At 41.5% G+C, this 15,653-nt stretch overlaps 1 protein-coding gene and 1 pseudogene across 3 annotated transcripts in view; both read right to left on the reverse strand.

Annotated features, from left to right (window-relative positions):
• The window catches only part of LOC136141902 (MAD2L1-binding protein-like), a 29,588-nt pseudogene extending 16,914 nt beyond the window's left edge, over window positions 1-12,674 (reverse strand).
• Window positions 1-15,653, reverse strand: part of RBPMS (RNA binding protein, mRNA processing factor) — a 187,251-nt gene that overhangs the window by 157,432 nt on the left and 14,166 nt on the right. The gene's annotated exons all lie outside the window — the stretch shown is intronic.

The following is a 15,653-nucleotide window of genomic DNA, read 5'->3' on the forward strand; positions in this document are numbered from 1 at the left end:
GATAAAGAAATTAAAATTACTCTACATATATGTCTTCAAATCCCAGGAGCAGAGACTACTGAGAGAGTAGGATTCATGCTTTTATCCACTGCAATATATTGAGAAGTAAGCCTTAACTTTTGAAAGAAAACAAATTTCTACCCAAGTAATAATGGAGTAGTGTTATTATTTAATTATGGGCTAACGCTCTTGTTGGGTATGTATGTTTTCTCCAGAAACATATTGCAGGAGTGTCAAAACTTTTGGAAACAACCATATTTCCAGGGACAGAGTACGATGATGTATTGTTACTGTAGCATTAATTGCTCTTTTACCTTAAAGTTTACTAAGAATTAAAAATAAGATCCTTTCTAGGACAAGCTCTGTGCCAGACACTCTGCCACATGTTTTACACACAAGATCACCTTACAGTTCCACGAAGTAGATATTACCATCATTTTCTTAAAAATAGATGAAGAAACTATGGTTTAGAAAGGTTAAAGGTCACCCAGCCAAGAGAAGAAACACACCATGAACCAAGTTATGCATCTAACCTAACTGAACCCGAAGTAAGTGATTTTTAATTAAATTTTCTGTGTCACCAAAGCTAGGCTTATTGGCTGATTTCTCCATAACCTGTCCTCATCCCACTTCTCAATGATAACCCCCTTCCAAATAAATAATAATAATAGCAGCTTTGTACTTGTTGAGCACATATTTACATTCTAATGAGGCATACTCTCTATTACTATTGCTACAATTTGTATTATGCAACCCTATGGGGCAGATTCTGTTATTCCCACTTTACAAAGGAAGACGTAGCCTCAGAGAAGTCAAGTAACTTGCCCAAGGTAACACAGCTCATAAGTGACAAGGCCAGGATAAGAAACCAGGATTCAAAACCTACACTGGCCCACTCCAAATCTCAAGGCACTCTGAAGAAGTGGAACGCTCATCTAAATTTTCTGAATGTAAACCTCTCCACCAGGACGCCCTTCTTCTCAGCTGCCCCATGAGGCTAGTCTCTGAAAAGCGAAGATATTCTTCCAGGAAGTTCCCACCCCTCGACGCGATGGACTCCGCAGATTCTTTGGTCCCGGTGAGCACCCGTGGGCCTGAGCTAGAAGCTGAAATGAAGAACTAAAAAGGGAAGAAAGAAATAGAGGGAAGGAGAGTAAAGAAGAAATGGAAGGGAAGTGGCTGTTTCCCAGCAATAGATTTTCCCTGGGCCCCTTGGAGCTCCGCCCACACTGGAAAACAAGCAGAGCGAGTCTAACTCAGACCTCTCCAGGCTTCCCCTTCCAGACCCTTCCTCACTTCATCCTTCCTCCGAGGTAGCTAGGCAACCAGACCCTATATACACAAAGAGGAAAGCGATGCCCAGCCCTGCCACACAGGTCTTCCAACAAAAGCAGAACTGGTGACTTATAAATACCCGCAAGGTGACGGAAACACAGAACAAAAAGATAAGGGACAAACAGTACAGATGTTTGAGGGTCTGGATCTCTAGTCCGGGTAAGAATTTTAAAAGCCCTGGTAAGACACTGGTGGACAGAAAGTTGGAGGGCTCGGCTGGGACACCAGATAGCAAAGCCCATGGCGATTCAGTTCAAGAGCAAAGAGACTGGAAGTGAGGTTGAACAGCTCTGACATTAACACAGCAATGAAGGTCTGGGGTATGGACACTATAATATACATTTATTTCAACTGCTCTGAGGACTTTGGGCCAGGTCCTCGTTTTCATCCCTAGTTTGGATAGTGGAAATCAATGGATACACGAACGCAGTCAAATGATTCCCTATTTAACGAGTTCCTCGAGCATGAAGAGTAGACACACAGAGGGCTTCCCTGGTGGCGCAGTGGCTGAGAGTCCGCCTGCCGATGCAGGGGACACGGGTTCGTGCCCCGGTCCGGGAAGATCCCACATGCTGCTGAGCAGCTGGGCCCGTGAGCCATGGCCGCTGAGCCTGCGCATCCGGAGCCTGTGCTCCGCAACGGGAGAGGCCACAGCAGTGAGAGGCCCGCCGTACCGCAAAAAACAAACAAACAAACAAAAAGAGTAGACACACAGAAATTTAAAATGGGATTTTGTTTCAGCAAAACACATCCATTCAATACCTCTAAGAATGTGATCTTTCCACTTCAAGAAGGTGCATTTTTGATGTACTTCTTCTGCAACTTCTTGTGTGTTAGCTTACATAATAAAAAATTATGGCAATGAGACCAAGTAGAAGGATTTCCAAAATCTACCCTCAGATGTCTAAATGTGTCAGAAACAGACATTTGGGTTTCTCTTGTACATTAAGTTCCTACAAAAGGAAGTGCCATGGAACTCTCATACCTCAACAAAGCCCAGGTTTGTGTATAAAGTAACAGTAGATAATCCGACACATCCCAGCCCAAATGCTACTGCTTCTAAGCAGCTTTCCTCAATATCCTACCCAGTGATTTCTCTTATCTGTTACAGCAATTAACCTTTTCTAACCTCAGTTTACTACTTTCCACCTAGTAGCCCACAAGCCACCTGAGGGCACTGCAACGCTTGGCACAGAGTAGGTACATAGAAAACTTCTAGAAATCATCTATTGATGTTGTATGTTCAAATTTAAGAATACTAAATATAGTATTTGCATATGACATTTGTACTTTAAAGAGCTTTTAATGGGAAAGACATATATGCGCACGCCAACGACAAAAACACTGAAGAGGATTCATGAAAACATCGCCAGAAAGAGGAAGCCAAGTAATGCCTACATTTGCTTGAAGAAATTTTACTTCAATAATGATTACTGCAGATGTGCCTGTCCAGAACTAAAGTTAAATTAGCCTGGTAGCTGCTGCCTGGTGATAATTCTCTTAGTGTCAGGAAGCTGGTCAGTATGTGATTAAACACCATTCTGCTCTTAGCCCCACCCTAGATGCTATCAGTTCCTTCAACAGAAGGTTCTGCAGCTGACCAGCCACACTCAAAAAAATAAAACAAAAAAACAAATCAAGCCAAATTTTCATACAAGTAACTACAAATTCTAAACACCCCCTTCCCATCCATGCACCTTTTGCTCGTCTTTACAGCTCAGCACACATTTAAAGCATAGGGGGGAATAAATTAAAATCGGCCACTCTCGTGACTCACAACAGATCAATATTTAAAATTTTTAACTTACAATGTCAATAAAATACTAACCAGCCTGTCAATTGATTCCAAGTTTCTAAACCATTCCTACCTCCTGTTCCTAGATATGCCCCAGGACTCTCCTCACCTTCCACCACCACGCTTCACCCCTAAACTATTCAGCCACGTCCACGGGGAAAAACACCAGAACATGAAACACACATGGACTTGGCTGACTTGTATGAGGATCTTCCTTTTCTAACCCCTATTCAAGCTTTGTGAAATGTCCAGCAAGTAGATTCTTTGAGTGCATATTTTCCTTAAACTACTTTTTTAAATGGCAAAACAAGAAATCCCTAAATGGAGTTTTGCTAAAAGTTAGAACAGCATGCAATCAGATTAAAAACTGAGAAATACTTTTAGACTTCATGAAAAGATGTCCCTAGCTAGCGCTATGACTTTTAGCTGGTCATTTCACCTTTCTGGACTTTACTGTCCTCATTTAGTGATTTGTCTCTTTCAACTAAAATGTTGCACTATTTAAAGATTTTTTAAAACCATTTTGAAATGGATTTTGATATCTGGTGAGGAAAGTCCCCCTTCATAGTTCTTCTTTTTCAAAATTTTCTTGGCTGTCCATACATTTATAAGCCCAATTGAACTTTAGAACCAGTTTGTCAAATACTTTTAAAATTACTTTGAAATTCTTATTGGAATTATATTTAATTTATAAATTAATTTGGAGGAAACTGGTAACTTTATGATACCCATTCAGGAATACAGTCTTTATCTCCATTTATTCAGGTTTTTATGTCCTTTGGAATACAGTATTCTTCAGGTAGTTCTTTCAAATTTGTTTTTACTGTTACCAAGAATGTATTTTTTTAAATTTTGTTTTCTAGTTTGATTAGTACTGCTTTCCTATGCTGGTAGGTTTAAAAAAAAAAAAAAAAAGCCTTGCGATTTTGTGTTTATCTTGTCTGGCCAACTTATTGAAGTTTGTTATTCTAGGCTTTGTTTCAAATAATAACAGTTTGGGCCTATCCTTAAAAGACAAGCAAAAAACTAGGGAAAATATTTCCAAAATACTTTAGAAAGTACACACATGAAACAATGTTTATGATATATAAAGAGTGCCTAGAAATCAATACCTTAATAGAAAAATTAAGAATACAATAGTCCCCCCATTATCTGCAGGGGACATGTTCTATGCCCCCCAGTGGATGCCTGAAACCATGGATAATACTATGTATGTTTCTTCCTATCCTAACTGGTGGGTACATGTACAACATGGATATACTGGACAAAGGAATGATTCACATTCTGGGCAGGACAGAGTCGGATGGCACAAGATTTCATCACACTACTCAGAACAGTGTGCGATTTAAAACTGATGAGTTATTTCTGGAATTTTCCATTTAATGTTTGGTCCACAGTTGACCATAACAAACCACAGAAAGCAAAACCATGGATAAGAGAGGACTACTAACCAAGCTGTTTAAAAGTTGAAAACCAGTGAACATATGAAAAAGTTCAACTTCATTAATAAAAATACAAATTAAAATGATGAAATGCCTTTTTCCCAGCCAATGACTGCAGAGGAATAAAGACAATTATCTGATGCTAGAGAGGTGAAGAAACCAACAGTATATTAATAAGTCTTTTTAGAGAGAAATTCAGCATTATCTATCAAAAAGTTAAGTGCACATAACCTTTTCTTCCAGAAATTCCAATTCTAGTGATCTCTACATTATACTCGTGTTCCAGAGTTAAATTTTTTTTTTTTTTTTTTTTTTGCAGTAGGCGGGCCTCTCACTGTTGCGGCCTCTCCCATTTGCGGCCTCTCCCATTGCGGAGCACAGGCTCCGGACGCGCAGGCTCAGCGGCCATGGCTCACAGGCCCAGCTGCTCCGCGGCATGTGGCATCTTCCCGAACTGGGGCACAAACCCGTGTCCCCTGCATCGGCAGGCGGACTCTCAACCACTGCGCCACCAGGGAAGCCCTAGAGTAAATTTTTAAATGGCATATGAAAAAAAATCCTTAAATATCCCTTAACTTGTCCAAGTGTATGTAATTCATTAATTCCAACATGCCTAATAGTATACATAAACATAAATTGATTTACCGAGGTACATATATCATAAAGAACACATAGACAAAATAAAATCTTACATGTTTAATTATGTAAGAGCATATTATGATTGAGTTCTACTAAGTTAAATGCATAAAATGCAACTCTATTACTGTGTTAGAAATACCAGCACACCTGTGTCTGAAGATGTATACATAAAGATGCTTCCTGCAGTAGCATTAGTAACAGCAAAAAATACTGAAAAATAACTCAAATGTCAGCAGAAAGTGGTAAGACATTAGTGTGCATCCTTACAACAGCTACTATTTAACTATTAAAAAGAATGAGGTATGGCCACACATTCCGATACACAAGATCTAAGATTTATTGTCAGGTTAAAATAAAGAGAGGGAGTAAATCATATGTATTGCATCTAAAAAAAATTTTTATCTGCATCTAAGTGCATAGAAAGATGCTTATTTTACCATTAACTGTGATTACACTTTTGGAACAGAATGGGGTAAGAGATTGAAGGGAAAAGTACATTTTTACTGCATGTACTTCTGTATTTTTACATTAAAAAAAATCACAAGCCTTATTACTTTGTACTTTTTTTTTTTTTAAAAACAACTGAAAAATGAGGGAACATGGTATTTATGGTCCTTTGCAACTCTCCAAAAGTTTATGAAAAACAGATTTTCTGAGGAGTCTCCATGTTGATTTCAGTCACTGATAATGTCAGTTATCTGGTACTGGGTAGTGATGATTGCCTGGGAGGTGCAGACAGTGAGAAAGAAAACAGAGAAGGCATCCAACAATTCCAAACATTCTGTAAACGCTTAAATATCCAGTCAATGTGATCTATTCTGTCTCTATACGAAAGTAAACCATCTGAACATTTCAACAAACTTTTCAGAAATCACAAACACCACCAAAAGATTTTATTGTATTCTGAGATTAGGCAACAAGATGTATCTGTCTCTTTGAAGTACAAGCTTCCCCCATGAAAAGAAAAAATATATGAAAAACATCAAGGCGGTAGAATGAGGGTCAGAAAGTGGATCTGTAGGACTGAGGAGTGAATAACATTCTATTTCCTAGGGATTAACATTTACACAAACATTGACTTCACTAATGGAGGACCGTTTCTACCCTTTATCATTTTGTTTAGTTTATCTGGCCAGTATGATGCAAAACAAACCCAAGATGAAGCAGGGGACATGGCTACTATATATGCAACTCTTCTAACTCATAAGTCACTAGTATATCCAGAAACAACACTCTACGTCCAGGCTCCACAGGGATTTCCCAACTCTGAAAATCCCAAATTGGGATGGAATGTCACAAAAGGGATTTATTGTATTACGTGAAAATATAGCCCTATCCACAGTCATTTTAAGTGTAAAGCTAACACAAAACCAAACTGACAAACCTCAGACACACTTAATTTTTGATGAAGAAATCAGATGTCCCTCCCTCTACACAATGTGCTTCCCACATAGTCCTTCCAAGGAGTCACCATCCTTCAAAGCCCTGCGGAAAGGCAAGCTGTAGTACTTACTGCACGCCTTCCACAGGCACTGCACTAGGCACAGTATGTACTAGTCCCGCCATCTAGCACACAAAGTAATGAACTGCATGATCCTGGCCCAGGTTCTCCCAAAGACAGAGACATTACAGCCTTCCAGGGGAGCCCAGTCCCAGGTGTATCTTGACCCCTTCCCCATTCTCCTTGGAGCACGTTGCCAGAACCTAGCATTTGCCATGGTAGATATTCAATAAAAATGCTTACTGAATAAATGGACGCGATGGTGAATTACTAGAGAAGTGAATGAAGCTCAGTATGATTAAAAGCAGAATCTGCAGGAGAAAGTGTCACAGATGAGACTATCTGGTGAGGGGACATGATCAAAGGTTTTGAGCAGAAGAATGGCAGAGCATATTTCCAGTTTTTGAAAGGTAACCCTGGCTGTCCCGAAGATCGAGAGCTGTGGAGAGGCAAGGGTGGAGGGCAAAAGGTGTTTCAAAGCTGGCCCAGCAGCGCAGAAAGTTTTGATGGTGGCCCTGCTCTGATGGTAGCAGGGAAGATGGAGAGAAGGCAACAGATTTAAGAGATACATGGGAGGATGAATTGCTGGATTTGGCAATAGACTAGTTAGGGAGGGAGAGGGAAGAGTTGGGCACCCCGGTAAAGGGTGACTCAGATGTGGACTACAGGGGAGCAAGTTTGGGGGTGAGGATAATGAAATCAGTTACTGGACATGTTAACTTTAAGGTTTTTGAGAGCCATTCAACTAGAGGTGGTGTGGACACTTGGATAATTGAATCTGGAGCTTAGGACAGAAGTCTGGCACAAAGGACATCATCCATGGGAGAGCAGGATAATGAGAAGTGAATACACAGGACAGAGGGCTAAGGAATACTATCACTTAAGAACCAAACCAAGGAAAAAAGATGAAAAGGAGAATGTAGGAGGGAGGTCAGAGGTGGGAAGCGGGGGAAGAGGCGGGGGAGTCCACGGTATCCTGAAAGCCAAGGAAAGCAACCGTCAAGAAAGGGAAAAATCCAAAATGTAAAATGTGTCAGTAGTGGGATACGTGGTTTTTGTTTCCTTCCTTAAACTTTTCTGTATTTTCCTAGGATCCTTGATAGATACATACTTTGTTATTCACCAGAAAACTTTAACTGTGTAACATGTCTAACTGTTATGATATCCCCATAAATTAAAGAGCCACAAACAGTCTTCTATCCTCAGGGCATGTGTTTTGAATTCATTCTCTGGGTCTGGTGATCTATCTGCTCCAGCTTCATGACCAGTGACACACATGGCCCAGCCTCCCGGCCACGGTCTGGAATCCCAACAGAGCAGAGCTGGCTGGCCTATACACAGATGGTCCAGTGACCCTGGGGTCATAAGCATACTGTTCAAATCAAATGGCTAACCAGCAACAGACCCAGCCTACTGTGTCCCACTTCCCACCACTAAGGCCAAAGTTCCCCAACTCTGCACCATTTCTTATAAACAAGATAGCCTATAAACATTCACACAGATACAGGAGGTCCAAGGCTCACCAAAAATATTTGTTCATTGCCTCTGAAAAGGACTTATGTTTACTTACAAGGTCCTGCCCTGGCAAGCAGAAGTGTATCATTAATGAAAATGATGGTAACCCACTGAGCCAGCACAGATAGTTACCAATGACTCCATACCCATTGCTCTGATGATACTTTAAAAAAAAAAAAGGGAGGGGAGGTTTTACCCAAGATACTTCTAGAGGTCAACAAGGATATAAGAAATAATATTCTAACCTTCTACCCCTCTCTTGACCCCAAAACAACGTTTTGGCATATTTACACCATTTACCTTAACAGCACCCTCTGGGAGTAGGCTGAGAGTAGCTATCATCCTCTTTACTTTATAAACTAACAAACTCTAAATATAGGAGTTATTTTACTTGACATAAAGGGATCCAGAGAGAGATGACAGCTCTTTTTCCAGAGAGAGACGTAGGGGTCAATTAGAACAGCATGGTCTACTTGAAAAAGGGAATGGGCTCCAGACCCAAACTCGAGCTTCAACTGACTCACCGCTCAAGGGAGTGTGTTGAACAAAAGCACTTCCTGGGTCCCTTCCAGCTCCAAAAAGCTCTGATAAGCATAGATGGGTATGTTATAACCCTGACAGCCAGAGTGAGAGGAAAGATCTTTAAAACCGGATCTTAAACATGTAAGTTTCCATGTTTACATACCACTGTTTGAAAAGCAGTCTCTGTTTCATGAAAGAAAAATGAACAAACGTTTGTAGTCATCTAGATTGAATATCTGTGCATTTTCGTTCATTGATTTAAAAATAAGGAGCACTATTGGAATGTTGTATCTGCTATTTCTTTTTTAAATACAGCATCTTAAAAAAAAAGAGTGCATTTACTTCAAAATAATTCTTGGGATGAGTAGCCTTTCCTTTCCAAAAAAAGAAAATTTAAAAACTCTGCCTGGATTGTTTTGTTCAAATGGATTTTACTATACTTGGTTTTCACAGGGAAAGAATCACGGACATGGGGTGCTAAAAATAGATGCAATAAAGCTGAGGGAAAGGAAAGTACTCATGAGACTGACACTAACAATTAGCACAAAAAAAAAAAAGTGGCATCACCAGCATTAAAATAAGAAATCTGAGCCCATTCTGGGAACACTGTCACAGACTGCCACGGCCATCTAGCTTCACAGGCTGGCCCAGCTCCCCAACAGAAGTCCCTCAACCCAGGGGACAGCCTTATAAGGCAACTATGCCCAGAAAGGAGATAAGAACACGAGGCACTTAACATTTCCAGAGGCCTCTACAAATGTTAACTCGTTAATACTCATGGTGCTCTGGGAGAGCCATGCCACCACCATTTCCAAAAGACACTGGGGAAGCAAGACACCTGCCATCACGTGTAATTATGGCCAAGTGGGTAAGGAGATGGCAGCCCTTCTTGGGCGCCTGGTTCAGGGCGTGACATGCCTCAGTTTTGTCAGAAATTGAGTAAACGCTTTCCTACTCATGAACAGGAAGGGGGAGGAAAATTTCTCCACTCTGACAGTAAGTGAGGAGAGGCCTCCTCCCTCCCCCCTCTTTCTCCCACAGATTCCAGTCCTTGGAATAATTAAGACTCCAACTTGAACAGCCTAGGAAAGGAGCAAGACCCAGGCGAGGGTCTGGAGGGAAGACAGGGCATATAGGAGGATGTGAAAATACTTGTTCTCTCCAGGTTGGCTTCTAGTCTCCAAGGGGACACTTCACACACATCCTTTCACCTTCAGGAATAAACTCGGCCACTGTGATTACAGCGCCAGTAAGAAATAAGACAGCAACCTATACCTTTGGAGAGGATTAAGTGGCTTCATTCTGTTTTTAAAAGTTAAGAAAAGTTCAATGCAGTAAGTATCTAATAATGTTTACTGAGAATCTACAGTGTATGACAGCTTGTAGCCAGGTGAAAATATAATATAGCAGTAAATTATATATATGTGTTTAAAAGTCACCTAAAATATAAGCTCTGCTTGAATCTTAAGTCTCCACAAAGGCCAAGGCTCTTAGCCTTGTTCATTGATTCACCCTAAACCCTACATTTGTTGCATGAATTGTCTTTAAAACTAACAAGCAAAGGAGCTCGAGGTCCAAAGACAAACGTGTAGATATTCATGAAAGGACAGAAGTAAAAATATTAGGTAGCATATTCAGTGTGCTAAGTCAGAGACTGACTTAATAGTTCCATGAGGGGGAAGCCACTTAGGCTAATACTTGGAAAGCCCAGAGGGTAAGCCTGGGGGAAAAATGTAAATGCAAGGAGAGGATGAAAGAAGACATTCTAGGCACAAGCTGGTCAGGAACCTGGAGGTAGAATCATCTTTGTAAGAACAGGGTGCCCAAAAAGTGGCAACAACTCAAACGTTCAACAACTGATGAACAGATAAACAAAACACAGTATATACATACAATGGGAATATTATTCAGCCATAAAAAGGAACAAAGTACCAATTCATGCTACAACACGGATGAACCTTGAAAACAGTATGCTAAGGGAAGTAAGCCAGACACAAAAGGCCACATTTTGTACTATTCCATTTGGATGAAATGTCCCCAAAAGGCAAATCCACGAAGACAAGATTTTATTATAGTTGCCAAGGGCTGGGAGGAGGCGTTGATGAACACAGGTTTTATTTTGGGGGGGGGAGAGGGGGCTAGCAAAAAGTGTTCTGAAGTTAGAGTTGTGATGCTTGCACAACTCTAAATGTGCCCCCAGGAGACTCAATTGTATGCTTTAGAAGGGTGAATTTTAAGTTTTGTGAATTATACCTCCGTAGAGTTATTAAAAAAGAAAGAACAGGACACCACCACCACCTGACTAGACGCTGGGATGGAGGTAAAGGAGAGAGAGTGCACACGTGCAGACAGCAGACACCAAGTCTGGAAATGCAGGGAAGAGCCTCATCACAGGCAGCTTTAAATGTCAGCTACAGAAATCTGCATCTTACCCACTCACTACAACCCAAAAATGGTGGTGGGCAGTGTTCTCCAGTTTTCAGAGTACTTTCCTAGACGTCAGATCCTTTGACCGAGGAGCCTCCAAATGTCTTCAGGTGCTAGCTGATTTATGGAGAGTAACACCTTTGGAAGAGGTACCTCATCTGCCCTTTGTGTGAATGGACTAAGGTGAGAGAAAGCCAGTTGAGGCTCTGAGGGTCTAATTTAGAGTCCAGACAGGTAAGATGGTGAAGGTGGGACAGATTAGACTGTGGCAGGTCGTCACGGGCCACCCAGATTTTCTGAAACGAGAGATGCTATATGTAACTGGGTGACTCACATCCTTGAAAAGAAGTTGCCACATTACTCACCACTGGGGACTTAGGTAGGTACCGTATCTCAAATTTTTCTACGAAAGCAAGATCCTAAGGGGTACTAAGCCCCAAAGATCTCTTGATCTCCTTGGTATAAATTTTTTGAAAGAAAGAGTACTCCAGGGCTTCCCTGGTGGCGCAGTGGTTGAGAGTCTGCTTGCCAATGCAGTGGACACGGGTTCGAGCCCTGGTCTGGGAAGATCCCACATGCCACGGAGCAACTGGGCCCGTGAGCCACAACTACTGAGCCTGCGCGTCTGGAGCCTGTGCTCCACAGCAAGAGAGGCCGCGACAGTGAGAGGCCCACGCACCGCGATGAAGAGTGGCCCCTGCTTGCCACAACTAGAGAAAGCCCTCGCACAGAAACAAAGACCCAACACAGCCAAAAATAAATAAATAAATTTAAAAAAAAAAAAAAAAAAGAAAGAGTACTCCAGACTGACAGTGACGTTTAGTATAAGACAACAGATTCTGAACTAACTGTGCAGGTCAAATCCAGACTTGGCAATTCATGAGCTGTGACCTAGAGCAAGTTATTCACCTCTCAGCTCCTCACCTGTGCATTAGGAATAATGATGGTTGGTACCTACCTGATACAGTGTTACGAGGACTAAAGAGTTAACATACACGAAATGATGTGAATGGTGCCTATAACAAACTAAACAAGGCCCCCTCGTTACCCATCAGCTATGCTTTTCCTTCACAGCACTTATCACAGTTTATAATTTTATATTTACAGGTGCTTTTATTTAATATACACTTCCCCACTACACTGCAAGTTCCAGGAAGGTCAAGGACAATGTCTGCTTGCTGCCCATTGTATCACTAGGGCCTAATACATTAGGAGTTTAATAACTCTGGAACGACTACATCACCTGGGAATTACATATTCCGTTTCTAAGGCTGAGAGCCACCATAACTGATCAACAGCCCGGCTACTGCAGAATGAAGACGAAAAGAAACAAACGCACTCAAGGGGTAAAGGGCTCCATCCAGGAAGTTGAGGGGAAGAACCAAAGAGGAAAATGTTTTATTTTTCCAGTATGCTAACCTGATTGGCGAATGTGGCTCTGCAAGCCTAGTTTAAAAAAAAAAGAAGAAGAAGAAGAAAAAGCTTAGCATACCGGCATTGCGTTCTGCAGGTGGTACCTCTGTGGCCTATGCAACAGGCCTGGTTGGGGAACCAAGGACAACTGATAAAAATTCTTTAAAATATCCTCTAATCTTTATCATTACTCATTCAAAATTCACAGCCAGATAAGGCTCCTCTTTGCCACAGAAATATGCCACATTCATTCCTACTCCCAAAACCTTTATGATGGTGAAACTCTGCTATCGCAGCGCACATCTCTATTTAAATCTGCCCAGTTCATTAAAACCCATCTCTTTCTTCCACTTTCTAAAGAGCCTGTTCCCCTCTCATCCACACAGATCTCTCTGAATTCCTAAGCCCTCTGTCTATATTACACAATAGTGTCAATTGACATAGGAACTCATAGTATTTTCCCATTGCTTTCTGTGTTGACAGAGGCTTTCCAAGTAGGCAGGAAAACTGCTTCTCTGTAAGCACTTCTACATCCCACCTAAATGGCCAAGACAACAAGGACCAGTGAGGGTACCCCAGTGAGTTGTACCTCTTCACCACTTATCAACGTTCTCTCCACCAACTCCTTCCCCATCTGTCAACCACAATCAAGGACTCAAGGAAAAGGCATGTTTTTATTTGCAAAAGAGTTTCCAGTTCCTTGGAGAAAGGTGCTGCGTGCGTAGAAATTCAGTATTTCATAACCTCAGTGGGAATTTACCCTGAAATACTTGGAGTAAACGCTAAATGAGATGCAACTTCCATTCATATGGGACATTCAGGATGAGTCAAGACTGAGGTCTCCAATACATCTGCTCATTTTCTAGAGTCGCACTCTAAGAACATCTGTGTAGACTTGGTGGAGAGCGTGTGCTCTGCAGGAATGTTCTGGTAACAACTGAAGAGGTCTTGTGGGCTGGGGTTAATGGTGATTGCCCGGCCCACATGGGGAGACCGGGGCCCCACTCCTGAGCTGTATGTGGCTCTTGGGACGTTGTGGGCATTGATCGCAGTGAAAACAGCCCCTCCGGGGTGGATGAGAAAGTCCTGATGGTACCTTGTTCAGACTGAGAAATACTCGTGACAGCTTCTACACTGGAGTCCAGCTTCTACACTTCTCAATTTAGAGGGGAGGAAAAGGACCACTGCAGGGTCCACACCTAATTAAAGGCATTACTCTTTTAACTGTGTCTATAAAATTTCCTTCCAGGAATGTAACTGGCTAGCTGTCCACCAAAACTTATGTCAAACTGACCAACGTCTCTCTGAGTGTCTCTATCCTCACCTCAAGAGCAAGCTAACCGTGTGACCAGAAAACTAGAGCTACAAGGCTCTGACACACGTTTCCAACAAGTAACATCTCTGAGATCGGGATGCATCTTACAGTAGAGTTTATGTAGCAGTGTTATTGGTTCACTTGACGTTGCAACCAATTCAATGAAATTCTGTACGTGCACACACAACACCCAAAGTATTGGCCTCATCACCCAGTTATCACGTTTAAAGCCGGCAAAACATATCAAGGGCCTATTACATAAGACCACAAAAATCAACACTTTTCATTGTGTTCAAGGAACTTGAGAGTAACAGCTCCAGAAATTATCTAAGCATTTTAGTGCCTACAAGCAATACTCAAAATAACTAGGAGATGTCTTGAAGGGGGGTTTAAAAAAGTCAATATGGGGAACTTCCCTGGTGGCGCAGTGGTTAAGAATACGCCTGCCAATGCAGGGGACACGGGTTCCAGCCCTGGTCCGGGAAGATCCCACATGCCGCGGAGCAACTAAGCCCGTGCATCACAACTACTGAGCCCACATGCCACAACTACTGAAGCCCGCGTGCCTAGAGCCCACGCTCCGCAACTAGAAGCCACTGCAATGAGAAGCCTGTGCACCGCAACGAAGAGTGGCCACCGCGAGCCGCAACTAGAGAAAGCCCACGTGCAGCAACAAAGACCCAACACAGCCAAAAATAATTAAATAAATAAATAATAAATAAATAAAAAGGGAATGTAAGCCCTTTGACCCAGAAATTCCACTTCTGAGAGGCTAGGCTAAGGAAATCACTAAGGGTGTATACTCCAATTTAGCTAGGAGGATGTATAGCACTGTTTATATCACAAAGCTGGAAACAAGCTCCTGGCTCAATAATAAGGAAAGGGTTAAATACATTAAGGTACATCCTTACTACGGCATAGTATAAAGAATTAAAGACGGGGCTGCAGAATGTATCCACTGGCATGCAAAGATATTCATAACGTAATGTAAAGTGAAAAGAAAATCAAATGTAAGTAAACACTATTATGGTACGATCTCGTTTTTGTAAAAATAGAGGGGAGTGAGTGTATGTGTGTGTTCACACTCGTACACACAGAAAAGGACATATATAAGATAGATACTAAAATGTTAACATTAGCTGTAGAGAAAGGAATTGTTAAAATTTTAATAAATTTTATAGCTTCTGTTTTTTGTGGGAGTTTTTTGCTTACTTTTATTTTTGGAATGGGGGGAAGGGAAAGGAGGGGATAACATAGGTGAATTTATTTGCCAATAAAAAAAAAGATGTTATTTCGAGGGGAAAGAGGGTGAAAAGAAATTTGGGCCCAATGCCATCCAATTAGGTAAACAAGTGGCTTATGCCATCTTGGTAGTCTCAATAATAAAAACCAGATAAAATAAAAATCCAACGGAGTTATTTTTTTAGTATTGGGAGAAATGACTGCAGAGTTAAGTGCGTAACCCGATTTAAAATATGCAACAATATCCCAGAAGATAATCTCCGCTGTACACTGAAGCTACGCTGTGGCCCACTGCTGTTGGGGTGGGTACCACAAACGTCCAACACAACAACAAAAAATGGCATTAATATCCTAGAGCTTTCGATAAAGGGAAGTCATCTCAGGACTTTGCTAAGAACAATATGCTTACTCTTTATCCCAACCCTATATGAAAAATGCCCTAATTTGTATGACTGCAAATTAACCCATTTGGGGTGGGGAGGGCAGTGACGTATTCATGGTACATTT

Source organism: Phocoena phocoena, chromosome 21 (assembly GCF_963924675.1).
Source record: "Phocoena phocoena chromosome 21, mPhoPho1.1, whole genome shotgun sequence".
Taxonomy (NCBI): Eukaryota; Metazoa; Chordata; class Mammalia; order Artiodactyla; family Phocoenidae; genus Phocoena; species Phocoena phocoena.